This window comes from Rhineura floridana, chromosome 3 (assembly GCF_030035675.1).
Source record: "Rhineura floridana isolate rRhiFlo1 chromosome 3, rRhiFlo1.hap2, whole genome shotgun sequence".
Lineage (NCBI taxonomy): Eukaryota > Metazoa > Chordata > Lepidosauria > Squamata > Rhineuridae > Rhineura > Rhineura floridana.
The window spans coordinates 15,923,030-15,940,561 of NC_084482.1; the positions used below are offsets into that span (position 1 = coordinate 15,923,030).

At 43.3% G+C, this 17,532-nt stretch overlaps 1 protein-coding gene across 1 annotated transcript in view; it reads left to right on the top strand.

Moving 5' to 3' along the window:
- The first annotated feature begins 8,324 nt into the window (after window positions 1–8,324).
- Window positions 8,325–17,532, top strand: part of LRP1 (LDL receptor related protein 1) — a 448,332-nt gene continuing 439,124 nt past the window's right edge. Inside the window, exon 1 of the mRNA XM_061614615.1 lies at window positions 8,325–8,418. The gene's annotated coding sequence lies outside the window, so the exon portion shown is untranslated. The remainder of the gene's footprint in view (window positions 8,419–17,532) is intronic.

Here is a 17,532-nt window from a genome sequence, read left to right on the forward strand (position 1 = left end):
ATTGGTTCCATTGTTGTATGGCTCTAACAGGAAGTTTTTCCTGATGTCCAGTCGAAACCTGGATTCCTGCAACTTGAGTCCATTATTCTGTGTCCTTCACTTTGGGACAATTGAGAAGAGATCCCGGCCCTCCTCTATGTAATAGCCTTTCATGTACTTGAACAGTGCTATCATATCTCCCCTCAGTCTTCTCCAGGTTAAACATGCCCAGTTCTTTCAGTCTCTTTTCATAGGACTTTGTTTCCAGTCCCCTGATCATCCTTGTTGCCCTCCTCTGAACCCATTCCAGTTTGTCTGCATCCTTCTTGAAGTGCGGAGACCAGAACTGGATGCAGTATTCAAGATGAGGCCTAATCAGTGCTGAATAGAGGGGAACTAATTCTTCACACAATTTGGAAACTACTTCTGTTAATGCAGCCTAATATAGCATTTGCCTTTTTTGCAGCCACATCACACTGTTGGCTCATATTCAGCTTGTGATCAGCAACAATTCCAAGATCCTTCTCATATGTCGTATTGCTGAGCCAAGTATCCCCCATCTTATAACTCTGCATTTGGTTTCTTTTTCCTAAGTGCAGAACTTTGCATTTATCCCTGTTGAATTTCATTCTGTTGTTTTCAGCCCAATGCTCCAGCCTATCAAGGTCCCTTTGAATTTTGTTTGTCTTCCATGGTATTAGCTATGCCCCCCAATTTTGTATCATATGCAAATTTGATAAGCATGCTCTGTACCTCCTCATCCAAGTCGTTAATAAAAAGGTTGAAGAGCACTGGGCCCTGGACTGAACCCTGTGGTACCCCACTCATTACTTCCACCTAGTTTGAGAAGGAACCATTGATAAGTGCTCTTTGAGTATGATTCTGGAGACAACTGTGGATCCACCTGATAGTTGTTCCATCCAGCCCACATTTAGCTATCTTGCTAATCAGAATATCATGGGGCACTTTGTCAAAAGCTTTGCTGATGTCAAGATATATTATGTCCGCAGCATTCCCAGAGTCTACAAGGGAGGTTACCCGATCAAAAAATAAGATAAGATTAATTTGGCAGGATTTGTTCTTCATAAATCCATGTTGGCTCCTAGTAATCACTGCATTGCTTTCAAGGTGCTTACAGACTGACTGCTTTATAATCTGCTCCAAAGTTTTTCCAGGGATTGATGTTAGGCTGACTGGTCTGTAGTTCCCTGGTTCCTCCCTTTTGCGCTTTTTGAAGATAGGAACAACATTAGCTCTCCTCCAATCATCCAGCATTTCACTGGTCCTCCATGATTTCGCAAAGATAATAGACAGCGGTTCTGAGAGTTCTTCAGCCAGTTCCTTCAATACTCTAGGATGCAGTTTATTGGGCCCTGCCGATTTGAACTCGTTCAAAGTGATTAGGTATCCCTTGACCATTTGTCTATCAGTCTCAAGCTCCAATCCTGAACCTTCTAATTCATGTTTTCCGGGAGGGTCACAGATCCTTTTTTCGGAGAAGACTGAACCAAAGTAGGAATTCAGGACTTCTGCCTTTTCTTTGTCATCTGTTATCATTTTGCCATCCTCACTGAGTAGCTGTGCCACCATTTCTTTTCTCTGTCTTTTACTATGGACATACCTGAAGAAAGCTTTTTTGTTGCTTTTAGCATCCCTCGCTAGCCTCAGCTCATTCTCAGCTTTAGCCTTCCTGACACCATCCCTGCAATTCCGTGATACCTACCTACTCTTCCTTTGTGGCCTGGCCTTCTTTCCACTTCCTGTATGTGTCCTTTCCTGAAGTCCAGGGTGCGCATATGGCTACTCTCAGCTTTTGCGTCTGTTAAAATCAAGAATTCAAGTATGGTGTGGTCACTTTCCCCCAGAGTTCCCGTAACTGCCACTTCATCCACCAAATCATCTCTATCGGTTAGAATCAAGTCCACGATGGCTGATCCTCTGGTTGCTTCCTCCGCTTTCTTTAGGAGAAAGTTATCTGCAACACAAGTCAGAAAATTCTTGGAGGGGCTGTGTTTGGCAGAATTTGTCTCCCAACACATCGGGATAATTGAAATCCCCCATTACTACTACATCATGCCTCCTCAAAACATTGGCAATTTGCTTTTCAAAAGTTACATTCTCGTCTTCTCCTTGATTGGGTGGACGGTAATAGACTCCAAGCACCACATTCCTTTTATTACTTGCCCCATTAATTTTAATCCAGATACTCTCGGTGGAGCTACCAAGCTCATCTTCCTGAATTTCTGTGCAGGAATATATATTTTTAACATATAGCGCAACTCCACCTCCCTTTTTATTCCTTCTGTTCTTTTTGAACAAGTTATATTCTTCAGTTGCTGAATTCCAGTTGTGGGAGTCATCCCACCAAGTTTCAGTTATATCTATCAAGTCGTAATTGCCCTCCTGTATTAAGAGTTCAAGTTCGTCCTGCTTGTTTCCAATGCTCTGCACGTTAGTATACAGATATCAAAGACCATGTGATTTATGGCTTGGCTTCCTTACTACATTTTTCTGAGGACTGTTACTGGTCCCTATTAGAGCCTATCTCTCTGTTCCCATTACTGTGCACAAGCCTTCATCAGTTGTTACCACCAAGTTTACATCTCCCTCCCCCTTAGGATTCAGTTTAAAACCCTCCTGATGAACTTCTCCATGCTGTGGCCAAACACATTCTTCCCAGTCCTTGTGAAATGCAACCCATCACTTGCCAGCAATCCATCTTCCAGGAAGCATAGTCTGTGGTCCCAGAATCCAAATCTCTCATGTCGGCACCACATTCATAACCATTAATTCACATGGAGTATTTTTCTTTCCCTTTCTACTCCTCTTCTAAGTACTGGAAGGATGGATGAAAAAACTATCTGGGCCCCAAAGTCTTTGAGTTTCCTTCCCAAAGCTTCAAAGTCTGATGTGGTTTTTTCATAGCTCCGTTTGGCGGTATCATTTGTTCCCGCATGGATGAGGAGAAAGGGATACCTGTCAGTGGGCTTGATGAGTGATGACAACCCTTCCGTCACATCTCTAATCCATCCTCCTGGTAGACAGCATACCTGGCGAGTCCATGGATCTTCTCTGCATACTTGGGTTTCGATCCCACGCAGTAGGGAGTCTCCCACTACTAGTACTCTTCTCTTCTTGTTGTGGGGCGTGGTTTCCTTGTCCCTGCTTGATTGAGCTTCAGGCTCTTGCTCGTTGTCTCACAGGGTCTCCTGCAATTCTTCCACCACAGGCTGTCCTCTAGTCTCGTCCTTGAGTGGTTGAAAGCGGTTCCGTAGTTCCACTGGTGAAGGGTGTCTTCTAGCTCTTCTGCTCCTGTCACCCTTTCCCATGGAGTTTCCTCCACTATGTTGTTCCTCTCCAAAGCAGTCGCCTCTTCTGCTACCACATGCTGTTGCTTTTCCACCTCCACTTCTCTGTGCTGCTGTTGTTCCAGCATTCTGTCTAAGAACTCTTCATCTTCTCTTATAGTCCTCAGTGTGGCAACCTGCCTTTCCAGGCCTCTCATTTATTCTTCCAACAGTGCCACAAGCTTTCACTTGTTGCACGTGTACACCATGTTGTTCTCAGGCAAGAAAACAAACATGGCACACACATTACAGGTCACAACCACTGGAGTATCCTTCCCATTCATACTGTCTTATACCTTTTGTTTCTTTCTGGTTCTTCATCATATGGTTCTTCCATGAATGAATCTGTCATCTTTGCATCTCTTTAAAAGAGTTCTTCAGTGTATTGCTTCCATCTTCATTTCATCTCAGTCAGTCATCGTGTTCCCCTGTTGATTATTCAACATCCCTACTCAGTGCTGGCCCCAGACATACCGGGGCCCTTGGGCACCAGCCTGCCCTGGGTCCTGGCACACACACCCCACCTACCTACCTACCTGGCAGGTGGAGGAGTGGAAGGTTGGGTGGCAGGTTGGGCGAGCAGGCGAGTGGGGGGAGGGCGAGTGAGGGAGCCAGCAGGGGCAGAGGGTGAGCGAGGGAGGGAGGGAGGGGGTGAGCGAGGGAGTGAGCGAGCGGGGGGGAGGGTGAGCAAGCAGGGGGAGGCGGGGGCGAGGGAGCGGACAGGCGAGGGAGCAAATGGGCGGGCAGCTCCCTCCCTGAGATCCGCGGCAGGGAACTTGCTGTGGAAGGGGAGCACTACTCCCCCACCATAACCAGGGCCCTCGGGAAGGCAGGCAGGCGGGCGGGCGAGTGGGCATGGGTGGGCTAGCGACCGGGTGGGCAGCTCCCTCCTTCGCAATCTGCTGCAGCCTGCTGCAGAAGGGGAGTGCTACTCCCCCACCATAACGAGGGGCCCTTGGGACAGCAGGCGAGCAAGCAAGGGGGAGAGAGTGGGCAGGCCGGTGAGTGGGTGGGTTGGCCGGTGAGAAGGCGGGTTGGCCTTCCTGCTATCTGCGGCAGGCTGCTGTGGAAGGGGAGTACTACTTCCCCCACACCATAACAAGGGGCCCTTCAGGGGGCCCTGTGGGCTGCAGGGCTCTCAGCCAGGGCCCCACCTGGCCGCCCTTTAGAGCCGGCCCTGTCCCTACTCTTGGTTTAAATTTCCTTTACAACATGTGTGTCCTTTTGTCTGTCCTGAATCTTCCCTCATTCAGCTTAACTGAATGACCCCAGGTTCTAGTATTATTAGTGAGGAAAACTCTTTCTCCACACCACACATAATTTTATAATCTTCTATCATTTGTGTGACACAGTGCAAAGTAAATAAAATGTATGCATAAGTGATGTTTAGAAAACCAAATTGTGCTGCCCAGGAGATGGCATGTGTATGCCAAAGTCAAGATTTACACAATTCTGTAGTGAGGGAAAGATGGACCCCTGACTGTATGGATAGCGGCCAATATATCCTGCTGTGATATCTCTTTGAAGAGCTTCTCTCACATGCAGTGTTAGTGAAGTATTAGGTAAAGGGCCTTGGCTCAGTGGTAGAGCACATGCTGTGTGTGCAGAAATTCCTAGGTTCAATTCCTGACCTCTCTAGGTAGAGATAGGAGAGACCACTGTCTGAAATCCTGCAGGGTCACTGTCAGTCCATGTGGACAATACTGAGTTGGATAGCCAAATGACCTGGCTGCTTTCCATTTTATGTGTAAATGTGGGGTTGCCACCCAGGGCTCCTTCTAGGAGGAAGAACGGGATATAAATATAATTAAGAAATAAATAAAATAAACCACATATTTGCTCAAATAGCATTTAGTTCCTCTCTTATGGTGCAATCCTATGCATGCTTTTACTCAGAAGTAAATCTTCTATATTCAAGAGGACTTAGTCCCTCTAAATGTATTTATGATTGCAGCATATATATGCATGGAATGAAATACATGGCGGTAAAGGTTGAGCTTGAGGGGTCACCATCTCATCTGCAACTTGCCTTCTTGGGAGGAGAAAACAGGTTGATCTCTATGTGCACTGCTGTTAGCTTCTTGGAAGAAAAGTGGGATAAAAATATGGTAAATGAAAAATCCCAGTTCCTCAGACTAGGTCGCCCTGCACAGGAACATAGGTGAAACTGAGTGGCTGGTTCCTTCCCATTGCTCAGAACTTTAGAAATATTAACCTACACATGTTAAGATATTAATGGAATCGTAAAGTTGGAAGGGGTCTATAAGGCCATCCAACTTAAATCATACCTGAGAGGTGGCTGTCCTGCAGCCTCTTGAATGCCTCTGGTGTTAGAGAGCCCACAACCTCCCTACATAATTGATTCCATGTCATACTGCTCTAACAATTAGGAAGTTTTTCCTGAAGTTCAGCTGAAATCTCGCTTCCTGCTGTTTGAGCCCATGATTCCGTGTCCTTCACTCTGGGATGATTGAGAAGAGATCCTGGCCCTCCTCTGTGCAACAACCTTTCAAGTACTTGAAGAGTACGGTCATATGTCCCCTTGGTCTTCTCTTCTCAAGGCTACACATGTCCAATTCTTTCAGTCTCTCCTTTGTTTCCAGTCCCCTGATCATCCTTGTCGCCCTTCTCTGAACCTGTTCCAGTTTGTCTGCATCCTTCTTAAAGTGCAAGATGAGGCCTAATCAGTGCCGAATAGAGGGGAACTAGTACTTCACGTGATTTGGAAACTATGCTTCTGTTAATGCAGCCTAAAACAGCATTTGCCTCTTTTACAGCCACATCGCACCATTGGCTCATACTCAACTAGTGATCAACAACGATTCCACAATCCTTCTCACATGCAGTATTGTGGAGTCCCAAAATCATCAAGTCAGGACATCACCATGACAATCTATAGCTATCTCTGAAAGCTGTTTTACACAAATCCTTGCAGCAGTCAGTGCAAAAAGAGAGACTCTACAAGTTGCCAAGAAGTCAGTGCCTTTGGAAAGACAGCATATATTTTCTGGGGTAGTTTTTGAGTATAATCCTGTTAGAATAGCTATCTCTCCCAATTTTGTATCATCTGCAAATTTGATAAGCATTCCCTGCACCTCCTCATCCAAGTCGTTAATAAAAGTGTCGAAGAGCATATTTTATATGATGCTGCCAGGATACTGCTCAACCCAGACCCTGGAGAGACCTCTTTGGAGGCATGGTGCTCCATGGAGAACCCTATTCCAACTGAAGACATGGAGAAAGACATGAAGACAAGATCAGCCTCAGAAGACCTTCTCTCGATCCCACCGGTTAAAACAGCCAGACTGGTGAGGACCAGAGGGAGGGCCTTTTCAATAGTGGCCCCCACCCTGTGGAATTCTCTCCCAAATGATCTCCGCCATGCCCCTTCGATGATGAGCTACCGCCAGACTTTGAAGACCTGGTTCTTCAGGCAAGCCTTTGGGTTGGGCTAAGTTTTTATTATTGGGTTCTAATATTTTAACATTTTATTGTTTAATGTATTTTACTTGTACGTCGCCCAGAGTGGCTTGGCAACCAGCCAGATGGGCGACTAATTAATATAATATAATATAATATAATATAATATAATATAATATAATATAATATAATATAATATAATATAATATAATATAATATAATAATAATAATAATAATAAAAATAATAATACAGCAGTCCAAAATCAGCCTGAAGAGTCCCATCTCAGGGATGCATCACCTGAGTCCCCTTTGGACCTCATCCCAAATTCTGCCTTGATCTCTGATTCTTCCGCATCGTCCCTGGGCCTCGGGGGTGAAGGTGGTAGTGGACCTGACAGAAACTCTACACTTACTGAAGGAGTATCTCTTTGGCTACCAGGCAACTGTCTTGCAAAAGTTCTACTTAGGAGAAAGGCTCTACTCAGGAGGAGGTAGAGGACCCAACTGCAAATAATGATCCAGCAGAGGACCAGATAAAGGAAGAGTTGGCAGCAAGTGTGAGTCTCTCAGTGTTCTCTGTATCTTTGCTGGGTTAACAGCTCCCTTTAGTGCTCATTAACCTCCAATTACTTTGTCCCAGAACTTCATGGCTTAGCTCCAGTTTTTACACCAGGTTATGGATAGCTACAGCCCTACTGAGACTACAATGCTTCACAACACAGGTGTGTGTGAGAACCATGTGTTTAATCCTTTAAAACAAAAACTACTTGTATCAGTTCATTAAGCAAAGGCAAAACTAAAGCCTTTCTTCTTGAAAACCTAGATTTCTATAGGGGGGGGTTCGATGTGGAGGGAATATTCAGCCATGTGCTTCTCCAATGGCAAAAGAAGTTTCTGAACATGCCATGGGCTGACCCTTACAGACATTCTGCTTTATTAGGTTCCTCTGCAGTCAATTAACAACACCTTCTTGACTGTGCCATTTACATGTTGAGTCCAAATGGCTGAGCACACAAAAAGGTGATTGATGGCTGCCCCACAACAGTGAAACTTCTTTGTGGAGGAGACTCATGGCATTTCAAACCAGAGCATCTTCTGGAAGAATTATAACGGTGTAACTACATGTTGCATGCATTCAGATGTATTTAAATTCCAAAAGCTGTTTTTAATAAAGGGTAGCAACTGTGGGGAGGGGGTCTGATTTTCAGCAGGCAAGTGGCTGGGGAGGACTGCTTAACCATTTTTTACCCTGATGGAATGCCCGGGGCCAGCCCTGCCATGCAGTAAGATTAAGTGGCCTGTTCAAGTGGCACCATCCAATAGTGGGTATATGAAGGTAGGGGCTAGTGACAGAATGGTATAAAAGTTTTTAAACTGTTGACCCTATGATGGAGGGAGATATATCTTTGTTTTTAATTATAGTCTTATGTATTGTTTTGATTGGTTTGTGTATCTTAATCATGTTTTATATACAGTATAAATGGTACACTGCTTAGATCTTATGTTTTTGAGCAAGCATTTTGTAATTTGTCTTAATAAATTATATATTATTGGCTCCACTTCAGGGTGCAAAACATCTTTGGCTGGCAGTGGCAACTCCCTGACAAAGCTGCTGTTTGCTGTTCACAGCGTTCTGGATGCACGTTCATTGGAACCCAAGGGAATGAAAAGCGTAAGTACAGTAACAAATTCAGAAGTGCAGGCCCCTTCATTATAGTCACAGCTATGCCCCCTCCTCCCCCCTTTTCCTTCTGGATTGAGAATGAGATACTTGTTAGTGCCTTGCTCCACATCAACAGGCATTCCTAGAAGCCAATAAGCATGCAAGGGCAGAGTGTTGGCTACTGAGAAGAGTCTTCTCAGAGGTTGGTTCACCTCCTTTCACTCTGATTGGTGCCAATCAGCAGGAAAGGATAAGGAAGTTAGAAGACTCTTCTCAGTGGCTACCACACTCCCCTTTCATGCTGATTGGCTCATAGGGTGCTGGAGACATAGGGACCTTGCTGGGATCCTGCTCCCCAAAAAGTAAGGGGTCTAAGACCCCCAAAGACCCCGGGCGACTACACCTCTGGTGAAAAGCAGCTGTCAGGGGAGCTGATTTTGAGCAGAAAAATATCCAGAGGAAATGATGAAGCATCCCCTCCACTTATCCACTGAAAATCACCCACTCTAAAAATGACTTTTCCTTAATTAGAGCAGTCTTCTGGGTTTCAGTAAATGTGTGTGTAAATTCTAGTTAAGCCCTAGGACTTTCTTCTATGGGTGTTTTTGGTAGATGGGGTGAAGCAGGTATTGGGGGAATTTTAATTTATTCTCTCTTCGTCATCTTGGCCCTTGTTCTTATACTGCTAACACCACAATCTTATTTTGCTGCTTTCATTTGTGTTTTAACTAGGCTGGTGGAGTGGGTTAAAAAACAGAAACAGATGGATGCATAAATAAATGTTCGTTTCACACTAGAGAAACAGAGTTACCAGGAACCTTGGTGTCAGGACAGGCGAAAGGGCATGCAAGAATTAATCTCTCCATTAGTATTGCAAAATGCTATGATTCAGATGTGATGTTGGTCATGTTTGAGTAAGAGGACAACTCTTGTGAAATATTAACTTACAACGATGAAACAGATGTTCCTTTGTGCAGATATAATCTTACCAACCACCAAGTTCAGCACAGAAACCCCTTTACTACTACAGTTGAGCCATCCTATTCTAGAGCAGGAGTGGAAACTTGTGACCATAATTAATTGACTACAATTCCCATCATCCATGGCTATGCAAACTGAGGGTATGGGCGATGGAATCCAACAGCATCTGGAGGGCCACAGGTTACCCACCCCTGTTCTTCTTTGTGTTGTTGCCCAGTCCCTTCCTCACACATATCTACAAAAACAGGGGTTAATAAATTTGTAGTTGTAGTTAATTTGTAGCGAGTAGTTGGAAGCAGCTTTATACCCCCCCCCGCCTGGGTGAGAGCCTGCTCTGATATAGAACTGGGCCCCTCTCATGTGAGAGGTGGGAGAGGAGTATTATCTGGGTGTGGGGCATGAGTCCTTTAGTCCTTCAGAGATGGGGAGAGTATCTTACATTTGTATGCTTCGTAGTTATTTTGTATGTGGGTTGTTGTAACATTGCTGAGTGCGGGTGGTTGATATGTTTGAGGTAGTGAATGGTGATAGTGGTTGTATGGAATGGATGGTGAATGGTATGACTGTTACGCTGGTTCTTATTTATATTACACTGCTTATAATACTCTTTTATATTGTGTATATGGACATTGTCGATGAGTTTTGCTTTGTAAATTAATGATATGGCTGTTGTACTTTGTGTGTTTTGTTGTTTATTGCTTTGAGATCTTTCAGATAGTAATCAGTCTATAAATGGAAATATAATAGTCGTATGAAAGTTAAGTAGGTCAAACTTATATTGCTTATAGCCAAAGGCCTTTGCAAAGGTTCAAACAAACTTATATATATGGTCAGTTTTGAAAGCAACACACAGAACTTCACCCAAGCTTGCTCTGGATCTCTATAAGGATTCCATTAATCACCTAAAAATATATGCACATAATTGTGATTAACAAAACAGAGGTTCTTTATTGTTCTACTAAAACGTTTTGGCTTTTGCCTTCATGAGCTGCTAACATACCTTATACACTAAAAGGAATTATAGCAGCTGTACATGTACTATATAACACACACACACACATATATATAACAAATTATGCTGACAAATACTGAAGATACTCTTTATCTAAAACGCAATAGATAAAAAGCTGAATTAAGGATTAAAATAACTAATAACAAAATGAAGGATAAGGAAAAGCAATAATATAAATGGTAATAAAATCATCAAGTCAGGGCATCACCATGACAATTTAAGCAATAAAATAAATGGTAATAAAATCATCAAGTCAGGGCATCACCATGACAATTTATAGCTGTCTCTGAAAGCTGTTTTACACAAATCCTTGCAACAGTCAGTGCAAAAATGGAGACTCTACAAGTCGCCAATAAGTCAGTGCCTTAGGAAAAAAAATAGCATATATTTTCTGGGGTAGTTTTTGAGTATAATCCTGTTAGAATAGTATCTTGGGATCTAGAAAGGGGTTCAAAATACAAATAAAATGTAGTGTGGGGAAGAGCTTCAATCTATGTCGGTATAAATACACATTTAGAAATAAGTAATCTCTGTTATCTTTTCAGTGCCTTTTGAAGACTTTCTTCTTTGTTTCAACAAGCCTTTTAAGTTGAGACCTATCCCAGTCTGCGTCTGTGTTAGAAATGCTTTTAAATATATTTTTTAACAATATGTTTTCAACCCTTTTTAAAAGATGTTTTTAAAGCTTTTTTTACAAAATGTTTTTAACTTTCTGTTTTAATGTATGTTAAGGACTGTTTTTATGATGTTTTAAAGTGTTTTTAGCATTTTTGTTTGCCACTTTGGGCTCCTGCTGGGAGGAAGGGCGGGATAGAAATCAAATGATAAATAAATAAAATAAATAAATAGAAGCATAATGTATCTAACAACAGTAGAGAAAACTACCTGACCTGCCTGTGATCTGCCTGGCTGCTCAGTCTGCCGTCCAGGTGCTGCTAACTATTAATGGGCAGCTTCAAGGCCCCCTCTCATAGAATAGTAGAGTTGGAAGGGGCTTATAAGGCCATCAAGTCCAACCCCCTGCTCAATGCAGGAATCCAAATCAAAGCATTCCCGACAGATGGTTGTCCTCTCTGCTGTCCCTTCTTAGGATTCAACACCTTTAACCCAGACTTGGACCAGACAACCTTTCAAATAGAGGACTCCTTCAAATAGAGGGTGGTCCTTCGTAAAATAGGACACATAGCCACCCTAATTGCTAGCACTTGGTGTGCTTTTTTAAAATTAAGGTTAAGTGATGAGCTATCTTCCCTCACCTTTAGCGTGCCTTTCAGTGTCCCAAGAAATGTCTTCAGTCTAAACAGAAAAAGCAGAATTGTCTTTTCCAGTAACCACACTACTAGCAATGCTACAAACCTAAAGGAAGGACAACAGCAGGACAAATAATATTTGCCAGAAAGGTAAAATAAATATTTATAATTACTTAGAGGGAACAAAGGACATTTAGCAGGATAATAAAACTGGAAGGAAAGATAAACACTGGGACTGGGAAGGCATAAGATAAGGAGAAAGTCCACATGGTTCTATTTCACCTGAAGGCAGCAGACAAGCTTTGGGGGCCCAGGACAGGACAGGTGGCACTCAGTGGTCTGTCCAGAACAGAGGAGGTTGTTGCTGCTGCCTCCCCCACATTCACATTCAAGCAGCCACCGCTGAGACAGCTATCTCACTCTGATAAATGATAGGCTGGTCCTGCAGCCCCCTTAACCCAGAGGCTTGTACAAAAGGGTGTTTTTTAGGAGTCTTGGGCTAAAAGTAGTGGGGAGTCAGGAGGCAGGGAGTTGTGAATGTATTAAGGTCTCCCTTCCCTCCTCCCCATCATAATTTTAGCATTGCTGAGCTCCCCGAAGGAAGAGGAAGATGTATGACTCTGCTAGGATGTTTGGTAACTCCCCTTTGGAGCCTTATACTCATAAAATGGTGAAATTTGTTTTGTCTGGATTATGGTGCGGAGGGGGAATGCTTATCCTCAAGTGACAAACTGCTCTTGACCCTAATAAATTTTTGTGCTGCTTAATTTGAGATCTAGAGGGCTGCTTGGTTTCCATCCTTGTTACCATGGGTACATTTGGTGCATTGTGTTACGCATAATGTATCCCGCTGTGATTGGTATGTGTATGCTCTTTGCATTTTATATTGTTTGTGATTAGCCTATCTACATTACAGCTGTAACCTTCTGCACTCTTACCTGGAAGTAAGTCACATTAAACACAATGGGATTTCCTGTGAGTAAATGTACATATAGTATTCCATTTAGAAGTAATCTGATCTTCTAACATAGCAGAGTGAAAATACAGAGTGGGAACAGAGTTGCCTCTCTCTCCAGTCTGCTTGACAAAAGTGTTCTGTGAAACCTGAAAGCTTGCACATGTTTTTACCATCCAAAGTTGTCCTTTTAAAAGGCACCTACTTTCTAGTTATGTCATTGCTGGTATCAAAACAACTATTCCCTCTCTATACCAGGCTCTTCTAAACTTCCATCATATTGGGACTGGCAGTGAAGCAGAGGGGACACACTTTTCACCACACAACTCTTTAAAAACTGTAAGCTTAGCATGTTAGAATTTTGTAAGGGTGGGATAAAAAGCAGAAGGAAAATTGGTGTAAAACCTAAGGTACTTTATAGACAGTGCAGATATTATGTTGACAGTACAGAATATGGAAATACAAAAATTGAGGTAAGGTTCCTAGTAGTGAACCAAGAGAAAAAAGGGTAGGATTTTTCAGTGCTGAGGAGGGGATGGGGTGGAGAAAATCGCCAGGGTCCAGGCCTCTGGGGACTTGGATTGTGAAAAAACAAACAATACTTTACAAAATAAACATTGGTATCTCAACAGACCAGAGAGTGGGTATAACATCTGTTGCTAAATCTCAGCGTATCCAAGTCTTCTATAAGCACCAACATTTACTAATATGTAATTGTTGACAATCTAATTTCCAGCCTTAAAATTTGTTATGAAACTGTGAAGCTTTACTTGAGAAATTTGTGTTTCTGTGGAAATTCACCCAAATGACTGAAAACCAGATTGAAGAAACATGCAAGTCATATTGTATTGCCCTACAAATTTGTCAAAATGCAAACACAATTTGGGTTGGTCTTTCACAGTCCAATCTACTTCCTATGTGGCTTGGAATAATTTAGTATGTGCCTCTGAGCATATGGTGAGTGGTGGCAACTCCTGCAATCAGCCCAAATAACAGAAACAAGACATGTGCTGTGCTGATCTTGTTTTAGCAGGGAGGAAGCAACTATATTAAAACAGTTGATATCGTTCAGATAGTCACTTTAAATATGTTTGATTTACTTTGCAATTTTAGTGAAGTTTCCTGTAGTAAATCATTCTCTTTTGCTTCTGTTTTTGTGAATATGTGAACTACACAACACTTTGCAACACTAAAAAAAAGCTCCAAAAACAGTTGTGGAATGATGGCACTGACTACTCTGCAGAATAGTTTCCAATGAACATGAGGAGCGTCTCAGTTTGCACAAGGGGAAGGAATACAAGACATCTTCGTGCTTGCATCCCTTCTGGTCCCCCTTCCAACCTTTACAACACTGGTAGCTATGTTGGGAACTCCCTGGATCTTACTGTTCTACTAATGAATGCAAGGTCAGTGACTAATAAAACCACTTTAATTCAGGATTTAATTTCGGATGAATGCGCTGACCTTGCTTGTATTACCGAAACCTGGCTAAATGATCAGAGTGCAGTAGGACTTCCCCAGCTCTGCCCACCAGGTTTTGTGGCACTCCAGCAGCCTAGATCCAGGGGACGGGGAGGTGGGGTTGCAATTGTCTGCAGGGAATCTATCTCCCCTGTCAGGTACCCTGTCCCTAACACCTCCAGCTTTGAGTGTGTGTGCCTGGCGTTGGGTCAGGGAGACAGATGAGAGATTCTGTTGGTGCCCTGTCTACCCCTCTGCCCAACAGTCTCCCTCCCTGAGCTGGTGGAGCTGATCTCGGCATTGGTGTTGAGGTTCCCCAGGCTGATTGTCCTGGGTGACTTCAACATACGTGCCGAGGTTAGACTCACAGGCCTGGCTCAGGACTTCATGGCTGCCATGACAACCATGGGGCTGTCTCTAATATCATCTGGACCAACACATGTGGCAGGGCACACACTTGATCTTGTGTTTTATTTGGGACAGGAAGAAGGTGATCTGAGGGTGGAGGGGTTCTTAGTGACTCCATTGTCATGGACAGATCACCACCTGACAAGGTTTAGACTTTGTGCCCCATGTAACCTTTGCTGGGGTGAAGGGCTGATTAAGATGGTCTGCCCCGGAGACTCATGGATCCAGATGGTTTCCTGAATGCTCTGGGGGATATTCCCAGCATGGCTGGCGATACTGCTGAAGCCCTGGTCAATCTTTGGAATATGGAGGTGACCCGGGTGGTGGACACTATTGCTCCAAAGCACCCTCTCCCACCAGGGAAGGCCCATCATACACCTTGATTTACTCAAACCTTGGGTCTAATGAAGTGGCAGGGACGACGGCCAGAGCGACGATGGAGAAAAACTCAATCTGCTTCCAATCGAACACAGGCTAGAGCTCATTTTCGAGCCTATCATATGGCAGTGATGGCAGTGAAGAAAGTTCACTTCTCTGCCACCATTGCGTCTGCTCAGTGTCGTCTGGCGATGCTTTTCCGGGTGGTCTGGGGTCTTTTGGGCTCTGGCCCTACATTAGACTCTGAGCCCTCAGTTGCTCGTTGTGACATGTTTGCGAGACACTTTGCAGACAAAATTGCTCATATTTGGACTGACTTGAACTCCTCACTAACTACAGTTGCGCCAGATGTCCCTGAGGCTTCCTTTGGCCATTTTTCTATGGATATGTTTCAGCTTGTAAAGCCTGAGGATGTGGACAGGATTCTGGGAGAATCAAGGGCCACTGCTTGTTCCCTTGACCCTTGCCCATCCTGATCAAATCTGCCAGAGGGGAAGTGGTTGACTGGTTGGCATATTTAATTAACACCTCCCTAAGGGAAGGTTCTATGCCAACATTGTTGAAGGAGCTTGTTATAATATCTTTGTTAAAAAAGCCTTCGTTAGACCCTGTGGATCTTAACAACTTCCGCCCAGTCTCTAATCTCCCCTTTTTGGGCAAGGTGATTGAGAGGGTAGTGGCTGCTCAGCTCCAAGTTTTCCTGGATGAATTGGACTATCTAGACCCTTTTCAATAGGGCTTCAGTCCCGATCATGGGACAGAGACTGCCTTGGTCGCCCTGCTTGATGACCTACGCCAGGCATTGGACAGGGGGAGTGCATCCCTGTTGGTGCTGCTGGACCTCTCAGCGGCTTTCGATACGATCGACCATGGTATCCTTCTGGGCTGTCTAGCTGGGATGGGATTGGGAGGCACTGTTTTACAGTGGCTCCAGTCCTACCTGAAGGACAGGACCCAGAAAGTGGTGCTGGGAGACTACTGCTCGTCCCCCTGGCCATTGGCCTATGGGGTACCGCAGGGTACCCCCATGCTTTGAAATGCCCTACCCCAAGAAGCCCGCTGTGCTCCCTCCCTGATGGTTTTCCGGAGACTTCTGAAAACGATCTTATTCCGGAGAGCCTTTGGGAGGGACTGTAGACCCTGACACTGATTGTATGCCTTCTATGTTAATTTTTACCTCAGTAGTCCTTTCAGAAACACTCCCTATATATGCATGTATGTGTGTGTAGATGTATATATATTATGTATTTTAATTTATTTTAATGTTTTTGTGATTTTTATTGTGTACAATTTTATTACATACATGCTGGCTTTTATTGTAAGCCGCCCTGAGTGCCCTATTATAGGGTAGAAGGGCGGGATAGAAATATTTTAAATAAATAAAGATAAAACAGTCGGAGGTGAAATATATTCTAGCAAAATTCTAGGTGTGCTCTATGTTTTAATTGACTATGCCCACCTTTCCTTAAGTGGAGTAGTTTAAGCATAGCAGGCTAAAAACTTGCATCTTGGGGGCAGAAAAGGTTTGTTTTTTCCAACAGCTTTAGTCATTGCTCAAGTAGCAACATATTGTAATCCGTCTGATTTTATATCAAACTGCAGTTTCAGATTCAACTGTTAATGCGCGCCCAAAATAGAAATAGAGCATAACCTCCAGTTTGAAACAAAAAAGGCTATCTTCACCATCATATGACATCGACCAATAAAAAGGCTTTGAAATTAATAAAAATAAATTTGACACAGATTTCTACGATGAATAACGAGGGAAATATAATTTTCTAGGTTAGATTCTCTGTAGAAACAGTAGTAACACAGAAAAGAAGCAAAGTAAGAAGAACATCAACAAACATGCAAAAATGTAATTCTCCATCTTTGGAGATGGCAGGTGTTGCCACCACTCACCATATGCTCAGAGGCACATGTTACCAAATTCTTCCAAGCTACGCAGCAATTGGGTTGGACTGTGAAAGACCAACCCAAATTGTGTTTGCATTTTGACAAATTTGTAGGGCAGTACAATATCTCAGAGAGGAGATCAGGTTTTCTGCTCCCCTGGTGCATTCACTATAGCTGCCCAATTTCCCTGCTTTTTAAAGTTTGATAGAAATATCTGTTGGCTATAGGTACATTCTTAACCCACAAGGTTTTTTGCCTATTAGTGAATATGATATATGCCATCATCTGCCAGCAATGCACTTTTGCATTCTACACAGATCAAAACAGGTTAGCCTTTGTACAAAAGAATATATGGATACAAATCTAACATCAGAAGTGGCAATATGCAAAAGTCAGTGGGGAAATATAATAATCTCCCAGGACACTTTGTAATTGACCTTAAAGTGGTCGTACTGTAACCAAGGAACTTTAAAGGTAGACTGCCACATGAAACAGCTGAAATTACAATCTATCAAGAGGTTCAGTGCTATCACTTGTGTACTGAATCTGTACAATGGATTTTTTAAACCATGCTACATGTGTTAATTGGTTTACCAGTCCAGTCCCAGGATTGCTGTGTTATCAACTGATTTTTGTTTGAATGATGACTGTTAATTATAGATGACTGTAGTTTTCTGTTTCTCTTTCTGACCTCACTAATGAGAAACCCGCTGATCCCTCTGTATGTGTATAATCTGCAATCCTCTATGCATCCAATGACATGGACTATATAGCCCACAAAG